The sequence below is a fragment of the Hyperolius riggenbachi genome, chromosome 10 (genome assembly GCF_040937935.1).
Source record: "Hyperolius riggenbachi isolate aHypRig1 chromosome 10, aHypRig1.pri, whole genome shotgun sequence".
In the NCBI taxonomy this organism is placed as follows: Eukaryota; Metazoa; Chordata; class Amphibia; order Anura; family Hyperoliidae; genus Hyperolius; species Hyperolius riggenbachi.
This window is the reverse complement of record NC_090655.1, coordinates 9,399,645-9,420,323: the sequence shown is the minus strand read 5'-3', so window position 1 is coordinate 9,420,323 and position 20,679 is coordinate 9,399,645. Positions and strand designations below refer to the sequence as shown.

The window sequence follows — 20,679 nt, the reverse complement described above, 5'->3', positions numbered from 1 at the left end:
AAAAATTCCCCCCCCTCCCCCAACTTTACACACACACAATTCTAACATGCTTCAATCATTCATTGTATGTCACACATTCCTAATGCTGGAGGAAGCTCTGATGCTGTGTGACTCAATACAGCTCATTATTCAATACATGAGACATTCCTAGCAGTGCTGGGCAGCCACAGCCCCGCCCTCTCCCCTCCCAGCCCCGCCCCTCTAAGCCCTCCCCTCCCCTCCCTTCTACCTCCTGATGCTGGTCACATGTCACACCAGGAAGTCTGCAGATCAGCATTGTGTCCTGAGACCAGATCCAACGCAGGTAGGAGATCACAGACAGTCCACACTGCAGGGATATATATATGGGGGTCACAGACAGTCCACACTGCAGGCTTATATATATGGGGGTCATAGACAGTCCACACTGCAGGGATATATGTATGGGGGTCACAGACAGTCCACACTGCAGGGATATATATATGGGGGTCACAGACAGTCCACACTGCAGGGATATATATATGGGGGTCACAGACAGTCCACACTGCAGGGATATATGTATGGGGGTCACAGACAGTCCACACTGCAGGGATATATATATGGGGGTCACAGACAGTCCACACTGCAGGCTTATATATATGGGGGTCATAGACAGTCCACACTGCAGGGATATATATATGGGGGATCACAGACAGTCCACACTGCAGGGATATATGTATGGGGGTCACAGACAGTCCACACTGCAGGGAAATATGTATGGGGGATCACAGACAGTCCACACTGCAGGGATATATATATGGGGATCACAGACAGTCCACACTGCAGGGATATATGTATGGGGGATCACAGACAGTCCACACTGCAGGGATATATATATGGGGATCACAGACAGTCCACACTGCAGGGATATATGTATGGGGGATCACAGACAGTCCACACTGCAGGGATATATATATGGGGGATCACAGACAGTCCACACTGCAGGGATATATGTATGAGGGTCACAGACAGTCCACACTGCAGGGATATATGTATGGGGGTCACAGACAGTCCACACTGCAGGCTTATATATATGGGGGTCATAGACAGTCCACACTGCAGGGATATATATATGGGGGTCACAGACAGTCCACACTGCAGGGATATATATATGGGGGTCACAGACAGTCCACACTGCAGGGATATATGTATGGGGGTCACAGACAGTCCACACTGCAGGGAAATATGTATGGGGGATCACAGACAGTCCACACTGCAGGGATATATATATGGGGATCACAGACAGTCCACACTGCAGGGATATATATATGGGGGATCACAGACAGTCCACACTGCAGGGAAATATATATGGGGATCACAGACAGTCCACACTGCAGGGATATATATATGGGGGTCACAGACAGTCCACACTGCAGGGATATATATATGGGGGTCACAGACAGTCCACACTGCAGGGATATATGTATGGGGGTCACAGACAGTCCACACTGCAGGCTTATATATATGGGGGTCATAGACAGTCCACACTGCAGGGATATATATATGGGGGTCACAGACAGTCCACACTGCAGGGATATATGTATGGGGGTCACAGACAGTCCACACTGCAGGCTTATATATATGGGGGTCATAGACAGTCCACACTGCGGGCTTATATATATGGGGGTCACAGACAGTCCACACTGCAGGGATATATGTATGGGGGTCACAGACAGTCCACACTGCAGGGAAATATGTATGGGGGATCACAGACAGTCCACACTGCAGGGATATATATATGGGGGGTCACAGACAGTCCACACTGCAGGCTTATATATATGGAGATCACAGACAGTCCACACTGCAGGGATATATATATGGGGGTCACAGACAGTCCACACTGCAGGGATATATGTATGGGGGTCACAGACAGTCCACACTGCAGGGAAATATGTATGGGGGATCACAGACAGTCCACACTGCAGGGATATATATATGGGGGATCACAGACAGTCCACACTGCAGGGATATATGTATGGGGGTCACAGACAGTCCACACTGCAGGGAAATATGTATGGGGATCACAGACAGTCCACACTGCAGGGATATATATATGGGGGTCATAGACAGTCCACACTGCAGGGATATATATATGGGGGTCACAGACAGTCCACACTGCAGGGATATATATATGGGGGTCACAGACAGTCCACACTGCAGGGATATATGTATGGGGGTCACAGACAGTCCACACTGCAGGGAAATATGTATGGGGGATCACAGACAGTCCACACTGCAGGGATATATATATGGGGATCACAGACAGTCCACACTGCAGGGATATATATATGGGGGATCACAGACAGTCCACACTGCAGGGAAATATATATGGGGATCACAGACAGTCCACACTGCAGGGATATATATATGGGGGTCACAGACAGTCCACACTGCAGGGATATATATATGGGGGTCACAGACAGTCCACACTGCAGGGATATATGTATGGGGGTCACAGACAGTCCACACTGCAGGGAAATATGTATGGGGGATCACAGACAGTCCACACTGCAGGGATATATATATGGGGATCACAGACAGTCCACACTGCAGGGATATATGTATGGGGGATCACAGACAGTCCACACTGCAGGGATATATATATGGGGGATCACAGACAGTCCACACTGCAGGGATATATGTATGAGGGTCACAGACAGTCCACACTGCAGGGATATATGTATGGGGGTCACAGACAGTCCACACTGCAGGCTTATATATATGGGGGTCATAGACAGTCCACACTGCAGGGATATATATATGGGGGTCACAGACAGTCCACACTGCAGGGATATATATATGGGGGTCACAGACAGTCCACACTGCAGGGATATATGTATGGGGGTCACAGACAGTCCACACTGCAGGGAAATATGTATGGGGGATCACAGACAGTCCACACTGCAGGGATATATATATGGGGATCACAGACAGTCCACACTGCAGGGATATATATATGGGGGATCACAGACAGTCCACACTGCAGGGAAATATATATGGGGATCACAGACAGTCCACACTGCAGGGATATATATATGGGGGTCACAGACAGTCCACACTGCAGGGATATATATATGGGGGTCACAGACAGTCCACACTGCAGGGATATATGTATGGGGGTCACAGACAGTCCACACTGCAGGCTTATATATATGGGGGTCATAGACAGTCCACACTGCAGGGATATATATATGGGGGTCACAGACAGTCCACACTGCAGGGATATATGTATGGGGGTCACAGACAGTCCACACTGCAGGCTTATATATATGGGGGTCATAGACAGTCCACACTGCGGGCTTATATATATGGGGGTCACAGACAGTCCACACTGCAGGGATATATGTATGGGGGTCACAGACAGTCCACACTGCAGGGAAATATGTATGGGGGATCACAGACAGTCCACACTGCAGGGATATATATATGGGGGGTCACAGACAGTCCACACTGCAGGCTTATATATATGGAGATCACAGACAGTCCACACTGCAGGGATATATATATGGGGGTCACAGACAGTCCACACTGCAGGGATATATGTATGGGGGTCACAGACAGTCCACACTGCAGGGAAATATGTATGGGGGATCACAGACAGTCCACACTGCAGGGATATATATATGGGGGATCACAGACAGTCCACACTGCAGGGATATATGTATGGGGGTCACAGACAGTCCACACTGCAGGGAAATATGTATGGGGATCACAGACAGTCCACACTGCAGGGATATATATATGGGGGTCATAGACAGTCCACACTGCAGGGATATATATATGGGGGTCACAGACAGTCCACACTGCAGGGATATATATATGGGGGTCACAGACAGTCCACACTGCAGGGATATATGTATGGGGGTCACAGACAGTCCACACTGCAGGGAAATATGTATGGGGGATCACAGACAGTCCACACTGCAGGGATATATATATGGGGATCACAGACAGTCCACACTGCAGGGATATATATATGGGGGATCACAGACAGTCCACACTGCAGGGAAATATATATGGGGATCACAGACAGTCCACACTGCAGGGATATATATATGGGGGTCACAGACAGTCCACACTGCAGGGATATATATATGGGGGTCACAGACAGTCCACACTGCAGGGATATATGTATGGGGGTCACAGACAGTCCACACTGCAGGCTTATATATATGGGGGTCATAGACAGTCCACACTGCAGGGATATATATATGGGGGTCACAGACAGTCCACACTGCAGGGATATATGTATGGGGGTCACAGACAGTCCACACTGCAGGCTTATATATATGGGGGTCATAGACAGTCCACACTGCGGGCTTATATATATGGGGGTCACAGACAGTCCACACTGCAGGGATATATGTATGGGGGTCACAGACAGTCCACACTGCAGGGAAATATGTATGGGGGATCACAGACAGTCCACACTGCAGGGATATATATATGGGGGGTCACAGACAGTCCACACTGCAGGCTTATATATATGGAGATCACAGACAGTCCACACTGCAGGGATATATATATGGGGGTCACAGACAGTCCACACTGCAGGGATATATGTATGGGGGTCACAGACAGTCCACACTGCAGGGAAATATGTATGGGGGATCACAGACAGTCCACACTGCAGGGATATATATATGGGGGATCACAGACAGTCCACACTGCAGGGATATATGTATGGGGGTCACAGACAGTCCACACTGCAGGGAAATATGTATGGGGATCACAGACAGTCCACACTGCAGGGATATATATATGGGGGTCATAGACAGTCCACACTGCAGGGATATATATATGGGGGTCACAGACAGTCCACACTGCAGGGATATATATATGGGGGTCACAGACAGTCCACACTGCAGGGATATATGTATGGGGGTCACAGACAGTCCACACTGCAGGGAAATATGTATGGGGGATCACAGACAGTCCACACTGCAGGGATATATATATGGGGATCACAGACAGTCCACACTGCAGGGATATATATATGGGGGATCACAGACAGTCCACACTGCAGGGAAATATATATGGGGATCACAGACAGTCCACACTGCAGGGATATATATATGGGGGTCACAGACAGTCCACACTGCAGGGATATATATATGGGGGTCACAGACAGTCCACACTGCAGGGATATATGTATGGGGGTCACAGACAGTCCACACTGCAGGCTTATATATATGGGGGTCATAGACAGTCCACACTGCAGGGATATATATATGGGGGTCACAGACAGTCCACACTGCAGGGATATATGTATGGGGGTCACAGACAGTCCACACTGCAGGCTTATATATATGGGGGTCATAGACAGTCCACACTGCGGGCTTATATATATGGGGGTCACAGACAGTCCACACTGCAGGGATATATGTATGGGGGTCACAGACAGTCCACACTGCAGGGAAATATGTATGGGGGATCACAGACAGTCCACACTGCAGGGATATATATATGGGGGGTCACAGACAGTCCACACTGCAGGCTTATATATATGGAGATCACAGACAGTCCACACTGCAGGGATATATATATGGGGGTCACAGACAGTCCACACTGCAGGGATATATGTATGGGGGTCACAGACAGTCCACACTGCAGGGAAATATGTATGGGGGATCACAGACAGTCCACACTGCAGGGATATATATATGGGGGATCACAGACAGTCCACACTGCAGGGATATATGTATGGGGGTCACAGACAGTCCACACTGCAGGGAAATATGTATGGGGATCACAGACAGTCCACACTGCAGGGATATATATATGGGGGTCACAGACAGTCCACACTGCAGGGATATATATATGGGGGTCACAGACAGTCCACACTGCAGGGATATATGTATGGGGGTCACAGACAGTCCACACTGCAGGGAAATATGTATGGGGGATCACAGACAGTCCACACTGCAGGGATATATATATGGGGGATCACAGACAGTCCACACTGCAGGGATATATGTATGGGGGTCACAGACAGTCCACACTGCAGGGAAATATGTATGGGGATCACAGACAGTCCACACTGCAGGGATATATATATGGGGGTCATAGACAGTCCACACTGCAGGGATATATATATGGGGGTCACAGACAGTCCACACTGCAGGGATATATGTATGGGGGTCACAGACAGTCCACACTGCAGGCTTATATATATGGGGGTCATAGACAGTCCACACTGCGGGCTTATATATATGGGGGTCACAGACAGTCCACACTGCAGGGATATATGTATGGGGGTCACAGACAGTCCACACTGCAGGGAAATATGTATGGGGGATCACAGACAGTCCACACTGCAGGGATATATATATGGGGGGTCACAGACAGTCCACACTGCAGGCTTATATATATGGAGATCACAGACAGTCCACACTGCAGGGATATATATATGGGGGTCACAGACAGTCCACACTGCAGGGATATATGTATGGGGGTCACAGACAGTCCACACTGCAGGGAAATATGTATGGGGGATCACAGACAGTCCACACTGCAGGGATATATATATGGGGGATCACAGACAGTCCACACTGCAGGGATATATGTATGGGGGTCACAGACAGTCCACACTGCAGGGAAATATGTATGGGGATCACAGACAGTCCACACTGCAGGGATATATATATGGGGGTCACAGACAGTCCACACTGCAGGGATATATATATGGGGGTCACAGACAGTCCACACTGCAGGGATATATGTATGGGGGTCACAGACAGTCCACACTGCAGGGAAATATGTATGGGGGATCACAGACAGTCCACACTGCAGGGATATATATATGGGGGATCACAGACAGTCCACACTGCAGGGATATATGTATGGGGGTCACAGACAGTCCACACTGCAGGGAAATATGTATGGGGATCACAGACAGTCCACACTGCAGGGATATATATATGGGGGTCATAGACAGTCCACACTGCAGGGATATATATATGGGGGTCACAGACAGTCCACACTGCAGGGATATATATATGGGGGTCACAGACAGTCCACACTGCAGGGATATATGTATGGGGGTCACAGACAGTCCACACTGCAGGGAAATATGTATGGGGGATCACAGACAGTCCACACTGCAGGGATATATATATGGGGATCACAGACAGTCCACACTGCAGGGATATATATATGGGGGATCACAGACAGTCCACACTGCAGGGAAATATATATGGGGATCACAGACAGTCCACACTGCAGGGATATATATATGGGGGTCACAGACAGTCCACACTGCAGGGATATATATATGGGGGTCACAGACAGTCCACACTGCAGGGATATATGTATGGGGGTCACAGACAGTCCACACTGCAGGCTTATATATATGGGGGTCATAGACAGTCCACACTGCAGGGATATATATATGGGGGTCACAGACAGTCCACACTGCAGGGATATATGTATGGGGGTCACAGACAGTCCACACTGCAGGCTTATATATATGGGGGTCATAGACAGTCCACACTACGGGCTTATATATATGGGGGTCACAGACAGTCCACACTGCAGGGATATATGTATGGGGGTCACAGACAGTCCACACTGCAGGGAAATATGTATGGGGGATCACAGACAGTCCACACTGCAGGGATATATATATGGGGGGTCACAGACAGTCCACACTGCAGGCTTATATATATGGAGATCACAGACAGTCCACACTGCAGGGATATATATATGGGGGTCACAGACAGTCCACACTGCAGGGATATATGTATGGGGGTCACAGACAGTCCACACTGCAGGGAAATATGTATGGGGGATCACAGACAGTCCACACTGCAGGGATATATATATGGGGGATCACAGACAGTCCACACTGCAGGGATATATGTATGGGGGTCACAGACAGTCCACACTGCAGGGAAATATGTATGGGGATCACAGACAGTCCACACTGCAGGGATATATATATGGGGGTCACAGACAGTCCACACTGCAGGGATATATATATATGGGGGATCACAGACAGTCCACACTGCAGGGATATATGTATGGGGGTCACAGACAGTCCACACTGCAGGGAAATATATATGGGGATCACAGACAGTCCACACTGCAGGGATATATATATGGGGGTCACAGACAGTCCACACTGCAGGGATATATGTATGGGGGTCACAGACAGTCCACACTGCAGGGAAATATGTATGGGGGATCACAGACAGTCCACACTGCAGGGATATATATATGGGGAATCACAGACAGTCCACACTGCAGGGATATATATATGGGGGTCACAGACAGTCCACACTGCAGGGATATATATATGGGGGTCACAGACAGTCCACACTGCAGGGATATATATATGGGGGTCACAGACAGTCCACACTGCAGGCTTATATATATGGGAATCACAGACAGTCCACACTACAGGCGTATATGTATGGGGATCACAGACAGTCCACACTGCAGGGATATATATATGGGGGTCACAGACAGTCCACACTGCAGGGATATATATATATGGGGGTCACAGACAGTCCACACTGCAGGCTTATATGTATGGGGAGATCACAGACAGTCCACACTGCAGGGATATATATATGGGGGATCACAGACAGTCCACACTGCAGGGATATATGTATGGGGGTCACAGACAGTCCACACTGCAGGGATATATATGGGGATCACAGACAGTCCACACTGCAGGCGTATATATATGGGGATCACAGACAGTCCACACTGCAGGGATATATATGGGGATCACAGACAGTCCACACTGCAGGCGTATATATATATGGGGGATCACAGACAGTCCACACTGCAGGCGTATATATATATGGGGGATCACAGGCAGTCCACACTGCAGGCGTATATATATATGGGGGATCACAGTCCACACTGCAGGCGTATATATATATATGGGGGATCACAGACAGTCCACACTGCAGGCGTATATATATATGGGGGATCACAGACAGTCCACACTGCAGGCGTATATATATATGGGGGATCACAGACAGTCCACACTGCAGGCGTATATATATATGGGGGATCACAGACAGTCCACACTGCAGGCGTATATATATGGGGGTCACAGACAGTCCACACTGCAGGGATATATATATGGGGGATCACAGACAGTCCACACTGCAGGCGTATATATATATGGGGGATCACAGACAGTCCACACTGCAGGCGTATATATATATGGGGGATCACAGACAGTCCACACTGCAGGGATATATATATGGGGGATCACAGACAGTCCACACTGCAGGCGTATATATATGGGGATCACAGACAGTCCACACTGCAGGCGTATATATATATGGGGGTCACAGACAGTCCACACTGCAGGCGTATATATATATGGGGATCACAGACAGTCCACACTGCAGGCGTATATATATGGGGATCACAGACAGTCCACACTGCAGGGATATATATATATGGGGATCACAGACAGTCCACACTGCAGGCGTATATATTTGGGGATCACAGACAGTCCACACTGCAGGGATATATATATATGGGGATCACAGACAGTCCACACTGCAGGCGTATATATATGGGGGATCACAGACAGTCCACACTACAGGCGTATATATATATGGGGGATCACAGACAGTCCACACTGCAGGGATATATGTATGGGGGATCACAGACAGTCCACACTGCAGGGATATATATATATATGGGGATCACAGACAGTCCACACTGCAGGGATATATATATATGGGGATCACAGACAGTCCACACTGCAGGCGTATATATATGGGGGATCACAGACAGTCCACACTGCAGGGATATATATATGGGGGATCACAGACAGTCCACACTGCAGGGATATATATATGGGGGATCACAGACAGTCCACACTGCAGGGATATATGTATGGGGGTCACAGACAGTCCACACTGCAGGGATATATATATGGGGGATCACAGACAGTCCACACTGCAGGGATATATATATATGGGGATCACAGACAGTCCACACTGCAGGGATATATATATGGGGATCACAGACAGTCCACACTGCAGGGATATATATATGGGGGATCACAGACAGTCCACACTGCAGGGATATATATATGGGGGATCACAGACAGTCCACACTGCAGGGATATATATATGGGGGATCACAGACAGTCCACACTGCAGGGATATATATATGGGGGATCACAGACAGTCCACACTGCAGGGATATATATATGGGGGTCACAGACAGTCCACACTGCAGGCGTATATATATGGGGGTCACAGACAGTCCACACTGCAGGGATATATATATGGGGGATCACAGACAGTCCACACTGCAGGGATATATATATGGGGGATCACAGACAGTCCACACTGCAGGGATATATATATGGGGGTCACAGACAGTCCACACTGCAGGGAAATATGTATGGGGATCACAGACAGTCCACACTGCAGGGATATATATATGGGGGATCACAGACAGTCCACACTGCAGGGATATATATATGGGGGATCACAGACAGTCCACACTGCAGGGATATATATATGGGGGATCACAGACAGTCCACACTGCAGGGATATATATATGGGGGTCACAGACAGTCCACACTGCAGGGATATATGTATGGGGGTCACAGACAGTCCACACTGCAGGGATATATGTATGGGGGTCACAGACAGTCCACACTGCAGGGATATATGTATGGGGGTCACAGACAGTCCACACTGCAGGGAAATATGTATGGGGGTCACAGACAGTCCACACTGCAGGGATATATGTATGGGGGTCACAGACAGTCCACACTGCAGGGATATATGTATGGGGGTCACAGACAGTCCACACTGCAGGCGTATATATATGGGGATCACAGACAGTCCACACTGCAGGCGTATATATATATGGGGGATCACAGACAGTCCACACTGCAGGGATATATATATATATGGATACAGTCACACTGCAGGGATATATGTATGAGGGTCACAGACAGTCCACACTGCAGGCGTATATATATGGGGATCACAGACAGTCCACACTGCAGGGATATATATATGGGGGATCACAGACAGTCCACACTGCAGGGATATATATATGGGGGATCACAGACAGTCCACACTGCAGGGATATATATATGGGGGATCACAGACAGTCCACACTGCAGGGATATATATATGGGGGTCACAGACAGTCCACACTGCAGGGATATATATATGGGGGATCACAGACAGTCCACACTGCAGGGATATATATATGGGGGATCACAGACAGTCCACACTGCAGGGATATATATATGGGGGTCACAGACAGTCCACACTGCAGGCGTATATATATGGGGGTCACAGACAGTCCACACTGCAGGGATATATATATGGGGGATCACAGACAGTCCACACTGCAGGGATATATATATGGGGGATCACAGACAGTCCACACTGCAGGGATATATATATGGGGGTCACAGACAGTCCACACTGCAGGGAAATATGTATGGGGATCACAGACAGTCCACACTGCAGGGATATATATATGGGGGATCACAGACAGTCCACACTGCAGGGATATATATATGGGGGATCACAGACAGTCCACACTGCAGGGATATATATATGGGGGATCACAGACAGTCCACACTGCAGGGATATATATATGGGGGTCACAGACAGTCCACACTGCAGGGATATATGTATGGGGGTCACAGACAGTCCACACTGCAGGGATATATGTATGGGGGTCACAGACAGTCCACACTGCAGGGATATATGTATGGGGGTCACAGACAGTCCACACTGCAGGGAAATATGTATGGGGGTCACAGACAGTCCACACTGCAGGGATATATGTATGGGGGTCACAGACAGTCCACACTGCAGGGATATATGTATGGGGGTCACAGACAGTCCACACTGCAGGCGTATATATATGGGGATCACAGACAGTCCACACTGCAGGCGTATATATATATGGGGGATCACAGACAGTCCACACTGCAGGGATATATATATATATGGATACAGTCACACTGCAGGGATATATGTATGAGGGTCACAGACAGTCCACACTGCAGGCGTATATATATGGGGATCACAGACAGTCCACACTGCAGGGATATATATATGGGGGATCACAGACAGTCCACACTGCAGGGATATATATATGGGGGATCACAGACAGTCCACACTGCAGGGATATATATATGGGGGATCACAGACAGTCCACACTGCAGGGATATATATATGGGGGTCACAGACAGTCCACACTGCAGGGATATATGTATGGGGGTCACAGACAGTCCACACTGCAGGGATATATGTATGGGGGTCACAGACAGTCCACACTGCAGGGATATATATATGGGGGTCACAGACAGTCCACACTGCAGGGATATATATATGGGGGATCACAGACAGTCCACACTGCAGGGATATATATATGGGGGATCACAGACAGTCCACACTGCAGGGATATATATATGGGGGATCACAGACAGTCCACACTGCAGGGATATATATATGGGGGTCACAGACAGTCCACACTGCAGACTTATATGTATGGGGAGATCACAGACAGTCCACACTGCAGGGATATATGTATGGGGGTCACAGACAGTCCACACTGCAGGGATATATATATGGGGGTCACAGACAGTCCACACTGCAGGCTTATATATATGGGGATCACAGACAGTCCACACTGCAGGGATATATATATGGGGGATCACAGACAGTCCACACTGCAGGGATATATATATGGGGGTCACAGACAGTCCACACTGCAGGCTTATATATATGGGGGTCACAGACAGTCCACACTGCAGGGATATATATATGGGGATCACAGACAGTCCACACTGCAGGGATATATATATGGGGGTCACAGACAGTCCACATTGCAGGGATATATATATGGGGATCACAGACAGTCCACACTGCAGGGATATATATATGGGGGTCACAGACAGTCCACACTGCAGGGATATATATATGGGGGATCACAGACAGTCCACACTGCAGGGATATATATATGGGGATCACAGACAGTCCACACTGCAGGCTTATATATATGGGGGTCACAGACAGTCCACACTGCAGGGATATATATATGGGGATCACAGACAGTCCACACTGCAGGCTTATATATATGGGGGTCACAGACAGTCCACACTGCAGGGATATATATATGGGGATCACAGACAGTCCACACTGCAGGCTTATATATATGGGGGTCACAGACAGTCCACACTGCAGGGATATATATATGGGGGTCACAGACAGTCCACACTGCAGGGATATATATATGGGGGATCACAGACAGTCCACACTGCAGGGATATATATATGGGGATCACAGACAGTCCACACTGCAGGGATATATATATGGGGGTCACAGACAGTCCACACTGCAGGCTTATATATATGGGGATCACAGACAGTCCACACTGCAGGGATATATGTATGGGGGTCACAGACAGTCCACACTGCAGGGATATATATATGGGGGTCACAGACAGTCCACACTGCAGGCTTATATATATGGGGATCACAGACAGTCCACACTGCAGGGATATATATATGGGGGATCACAGACAGTCCACACTGCAGGGATATATATATGGGGGTCACAGACAGTCCACACTGCAGGCTTATATATATGGGGGTCACAGACAGTCCACACTGCAGGGATATATATATGGGGATCACAGACAGTCCACACTGCAGGGATATATATATGGGGGTCACAGACAGTCCACACTGCAGGGATATATATATGGGGATCACAGACAGTCCACACTGCAGGGATATATATATGGGGGTCACAGACAGTCCACACTGCAGGGATATATATATGGGGGATCACAGACAGTCCACACTGCAGGGATATATATATGGGGATCACAGACAGTCCACACTGCAGGCTTATATATATGGGGGTCACAGACAGTCCACACTGCAGGGATATATATGGGGATCACAGACAGTCCACACTGCAGGGAAATATGTATGGGGGATCACAGACAGTCCACACTGCAGGGATATATATATGGGGGTCACAGACAGTCCACACTGCAGGGATATATATATGGGGGTCACAGACAGTCCACACTGCAGGGATATATATATGGGGGTCACAGACAGTCCACACTGCAGGGATATATATATGGGGGTCACAGACAGTCCACACTGCAGGGATATATGTATGGGGGTCACAGACAGTCCACACTGCAGGGATATATATATGGGGGTCACAGACAGTCCACACTGCAGGGATATATATATGGGGGTCACAGACAGTCCACACTGCAGGGATATATATATGGGGGTCACAGACAGTCCACACTGCAGGGATATATATATGGGGGTCACAGACAGTCCACACTGCAGGGATATATATATGGGGGTCACAGACAGTCCACACTGCAGGGATATATATATGGGGATCACAGACAGTCCACACTGCAGGCTTATATATATGGGGGTCACAGACAGTCCACACTGCAGGGATATATATATGGGGGATCACAGACAGTCCACACTGCAGGGATATATATATATGGGGATCACAGACAGTCCACACTGCAGGGATATATATATGGGGGATCACAGACAGTACACACTGCAGGGATATATGTATGAGGGTCACAGACAGTCCACACTGCAGGCGTATATATATGGGGGGTCACAGACAGTCCACACTGCAGGGATATATGTATGGGGGTCACAGATAGTCCACACTGCAGGGATATATATATATGGGGGGTCACAGACAGTCCACACTGCAGGGATATATATATGGGGATCACAGACAGTCCACACTGCAGGGATATATGTATGGGGGATCACAGACAGTCCACACTGCAGGGATATATATATGGGGATCACAGACAGTCCACACTGCAGGCTTATATATATGGGGGTCACAGACAGTCCACACTGCAGGGATATATATATATGGGGGTCACAGACAGTCCACACTGCAGGCATATATATATGGGGGTCACAGACAGTCCACACTGCAGGGATATATGTATGGGGATCACAGACAGTCCACACTGCAGGGATATATGTATGAGGGTCACAGACAGTCCACACTGCAGGCGTATATATATGGGGGGTCACAGACAGTCCACACTGCAGGGATATATGTATGGGGGTCACAGACAGTCCACACTGCAGGGATATATGTATGAGGGTCACAGACAGTCCACACTGCAGGCGTATATATATGGGGGGTCACAGACAGTCCACACTGCAGGGATATATGTATGAGGGTCACAGACAGTCCACACTGCAGGGATATATATATGGGGGTCACAGACAGTCCACACTGCAGGGATATATATATATGGGGATCACAGACAGTCCACACTGCAGGGATATATATATGGGGGTCACAGACAGTCCACACTGCAGGGATATATATATGGGGGTCACAGACAGTCCACACTGCAGGGATATATATATGGGGGATCACAGACAGTCCACACTGCAGGGATATATGTATGGGGGTCACAGACAGTCCACACTGCAGGGATATATGTATGGGGGTCACAGACAGTCCACACTGCAGGGATATATATATGGGGGTCACAGACAGTCCACACTGCAGGCGTATATATATGGGGATCACAGACAGTCCACACTGCAGGGATATATGTATGGGGGTCACAGACAGTCCACACTGCAGGGATATATATATATGGGGGTCACAGACAGTCCACACTGCAGGGATATATATATATGGGGGTCACAGACAGTCCACACTGCAGGGATATATATATATGGGGGTCACAGACAGTCCACACTGCAGGGATATATATATGGGGGTCACAGACAGTCCACACTGCAGGGATATATATATATGGGGGATCACAGACAGTCCACACTGCAGGGATATATGTATGGGGATCACAGACAGTCCACACTGCAGGGATATATATATGGGGGTCACAGACAGTCCACACTGCAGGGATATATGTATGGGGATCACAGACAGTCCACACTGCAGGGATATATGTATGGGGGTCACAGACAGTCCACACTGCAGGGATATATATATATGGGGGTCACAGACAGTCCACACTGCAGGGATATATATATATGGGGGTCACAGACAGTCCACACTGCAGGGATATATATATGGGGGTCACAGACAGTCCACACTGCAGGGATATATATATATATGGGGGATCACAGACAGTCCACACTGCAGGGATATATATATGGGGATCACAGACAGTCCACACTGCAGGCTTATATATATGGGGGTCACAGACAGTCCACACTGCAGGGATATATATGGGGATCACAGACAGTCCACACTGCAGGGAAATATGTATGGGGGATCACAGACAGTCCACACTGCAGGGATATATATATGGGGGTCACAGACAGTCCACACTGCAGGGATATATATATGGGGGATCACAGACAGTCCACACTGCAGGGATATATATATGGGGGTCACAGACAGTCCACACTGCAGGGATATATATATGGGGGTCACAGACAGTCCACACTGCAGGGATATATATATGGGGGTCACAGACAGTCCACACTGCAGGGATATATGTATGGGGGTCACAGACAGTCCACACTGCAGGGATATATATATGGGGGTCACAGACAGTCCACACTGCAGGGATATATATATGGGGGTCACAGACAGTCCACACTGCAGGGATATATATATGGGGGTCACAGACAGTCCACACTGCAGGGATATATATATATGGGGGTCACAGACAGTCCACACTGCAGGGATATATATATGGGGGTCACAGACAGTCCACACTGCAGGGATATATATATGGGGATCACAGACAGTCCACACTGCAGGCTTATATATATGGGGGTCACAGACAGTCCACACTGCAGGGATATATATATGGGGGATCACAGACAGTCCACACTGCAGGGATATATATATATGGGGATCACAGACAGTCCACACTGCAGGGATATATATATGGGGGATCACAGACAGTCCACACTGCAGGGATATATGTATGAGGGTCACAGACAGTCCACACTGCAGGCGTATATATATGGGGGGTCACAGACAGTCCACACTGCAGGGATATATGTATGGGGGTCACAGACAGTCCACACTGCAGGGATATATATATATGGGGGGTCACAGACAGTCCACACTGCAGGGATATATATATCGGGATCACAGACAGTCCACACTGCAGGGATATATGTATGGGGGATCACAGACAGTCCACACTGCAGGGATATATATATGGGGATCACAGACAGTCCACACTGCAGGCTTATATATATGGGGGTCACAGACAGTCCACACTGCAGGGATATATATATGGGGGTCACAGACAGTCCACACTGCAGGGATATATATATGGGGGTCACAGACAGTCCACACTGCAGGGATATATGTATGGGGATCACAGACAGTCCACACTGCAGGGATATATATATGGGGGATCACAGACAGTCCACACTGCAGGGATATATGTATGAGGGTCACAGACAGTCCACACTGCAGGCGTATATATATGGGGGGTCACAGACAGTCCACACTGCAGGGATATATGCATGGGGGTCACAGACAGTCCACACTGCAGGGATATATGTATGAGGGTCACAGACAGTCCACACTGCAGGGATATATATATGGGGGTCACAGACAGTCCACACTGCAGGGATATATATATATGGGGATCACAGACAGTCCACACTGCAGGGATATATATATGGGGGTCACAGACAGTCCACACTGCAGGGATATATATATGGGGGTCACAGACAGTCCACACTGCAGGGATATATATATGGGGGATCACAGACAGTCCACACTGCAGGGATATATGTATGGGGGTCACAGACAGTCCACACTGCAGGGATATATGTATGGGGGTCACAGACAGTCCACACTGCAGGGATATATATATGGGGGTCACAGACAGTCCACACTGCAGGCGTATATATATGGGGATCACAGACAGTCCACACTGCAGGGATATATGTATGGGGGTCACAGACAGTCCACACTGCAGGGATATATATATATGGGGGTCACAGACAGTCCACACTGCAGGGATATATATATATGGGGGTCACAGACAGTCCACACTGCAGGGATATATATATATGGGGGTCACAGATAGTCCACACTGCAGGGATATATATATATGGGGGATCACAGACAGTCCACACTGCAGGGATATATATATGGGGATCACAGACAGTCCACACTGCAGGGATATATATATGGGGGTCACAGACAGTCCACACTGCAGGGATATATGTATGGGGATCACAGACAGTCCACACTGCAGGGATATATGTATGGGGGTCACAGACAGTCCACACTGCAGGGATATATATATATGGGGGTCACAGACAGTCCACACTGCAGGGATATATATATATGGGGGTCACAGACAGTCCACACTGCAGGGATATATATATGGGGGTCACAGACAGTCCACACTGCAGGGATATATATATATATATATGGGGGATCACAGACAGTCCACACTGCAGGGATATATGTATGGGGATCACAGACAGTCCACACTGCAGGGATATATGTATGGGGGTCACAGACAGTCCACACTGCAGGGATATATATATGGGGGTCACAGACAGTCCACACTGCAGGCGTATATATATGGGGATCACAGACAGTCCACACTGCAGGGATATATGTATGGGGGTCACAGACAGTCCACACTGCAGGGATATATATATATGGGGGTCACAGACAGTCCACACTGCAGGGATATATATATATGGGGGTCACAGACAGTCCACACTGCAGGGATATATATATGGGGGTCACAGACAGTCCACACTGCAGGGATATATATATATGGGGGATCACAGACAGTCCACACTGCAGGGATATATATATGGGGATCACAGACAGTCCACACTGCAGGGATATATATATGGGGGTCACAGACAGTCCACACTGCAGGGATATATGTATGGGGATCACAGACAGTCCACACTGCAGGGATATATGTATGGGGGTCACAGACAGTCCACACTGCAGGGATATATATATATGGGGGTCACAGACAGTCCACACTGCAGGGATATATATATATGGGGGTCACAGACAGTCCACACTGCAGGGATATATATATGGGGGATCACAGACAGTCCACACTGCAGGGATATATATATATATGGGGGATCACAGACAGTCCACACTGCAGGGATATATATATGGGGATCACAGACAGTCCACACTGCAGGGATATATATATGGGGGTCACAGACAGTCCACACTGCAGGGATATATATATGGGGGTCACAGACAGTCCACACTGCAGGGATATATATATGGGGGTCACAGACAGTCCACACTGCAGGGATATATATATGGGGGTCACAGACAGTCCACACTGCAGGGATATATGTATGGGGGTCACAGACAGTCCACACTGCAGGGATATATATATGGGGGTCACAGACAGTCCACACTGCAGGGATATATATATGGGGGTCACAGACAGTCCACACTGCAGGGATATATATATGGGGGTCACAGACAGTCCACACTGCAGGGATATATATATGGGGGTCACAGACAGTCCACACTGCAGGGATATATATATGGGGGTCACAGACAGTCCACACTGCAGGGATATATATATGGGGGTCACAGACAGTCCACACTGCAGGGATATATATATGGGGATCACAGACAGTCCACACTGCAGGCTTATATATATGGGGGTCACAGACAGTCCACACTGCAGGGATATATATATGGGGGATCACAGACAGTCCACACTGCAGGGATATATATATATGGGGATCACAGACAGTCCACACTGCAGGGATATATATATGGGGGATCACAGACAGTCCACACTGCAGGGATATATGTATGAGGGTCACAGACAGTCCACACTGCAGGCGTATATATATGGGGGGTCACAGACAGTCCACACTGCAGGGATATATGTATGGGGGTCACAGACAGTCCACACTGCAGGGATATATATATATGGGGGGTCACAGACAGTCCACACTGCAGGGATATATATATGGGGATCACAGACAGTCCACACTGCAGGGATATATGTATGGGGGATCACAGACAGTCCACACTGCAGGGATATATATATGGGGATCACAGACAGTCCACACTGCAGGCTTATATATATGGGGGTCACAGACAGTCCACACTGCAGGGATATATATATGGGGGTCACAGACAGTCCACACTGCAGGGATATATGTATGGGGATCACAGACAGTCCACACTGCAGGGATATATGTATGGGGATCACAGACAGTCCACACTGCAGGGATATATATATGGGGGATCACAGACAGTCCACACTGCAGGGATATATGTATGAGGGTCACAGACAGTCCACACTGCAGGCGTATATATATGGGGGGTCACAGACAGTCCACACTGCAGGGATATATGTATGGGGGTCACAGACAGTCCACACTGCAGGGATATATATATGGGGGTCACAGACAGTCCACACTGCAGGGATATATATATGGGGGTCACAGACAGTCCACACTGCAGGGATATATATATATGGGGATCACAGACAGTCCACACTGCAGGGATATATATATGGGGGTCACAGACAGTCCACACTGCAGGGATATATATATGGGGGTCACAGACAGTCCACACTGCAGGGATATATATATATATGGGGGATCACAGACAGTCCACACTGCAGGGATATATGTATGGGGGT

The 20,679-nt window shown here is 48.5% G+C and overlaps 1 protein-coding gene across 3 annotated transcripts in view; it reads left to right on the top strand.

Moving 5' to 3' along the window:
* Nucleotides 1–246: 246 nt before the first annotated feature.
* HPS1 (HPS1 biogenesis of lysosomal organelles complex 3 subunit 1) overlaps nucleotides 247–20,679 on the top strand; it is an 82,686-nt gene continuing 62,253 nt past the window's right edge. For 2 of the 3 annotated variants that reach the window (XM_068255063.1, XM_068255065.1), the window contains exon 1: nucleotides 247–304. The gene's annotated coding sequence lies outside the window, so the exon portion shown is untranslated. The remainder of the gene's footprint in view (nucleotides 305–20,679) is intronic. The other variant, XM_068255064.1, reaches the window with a different exon arrangement.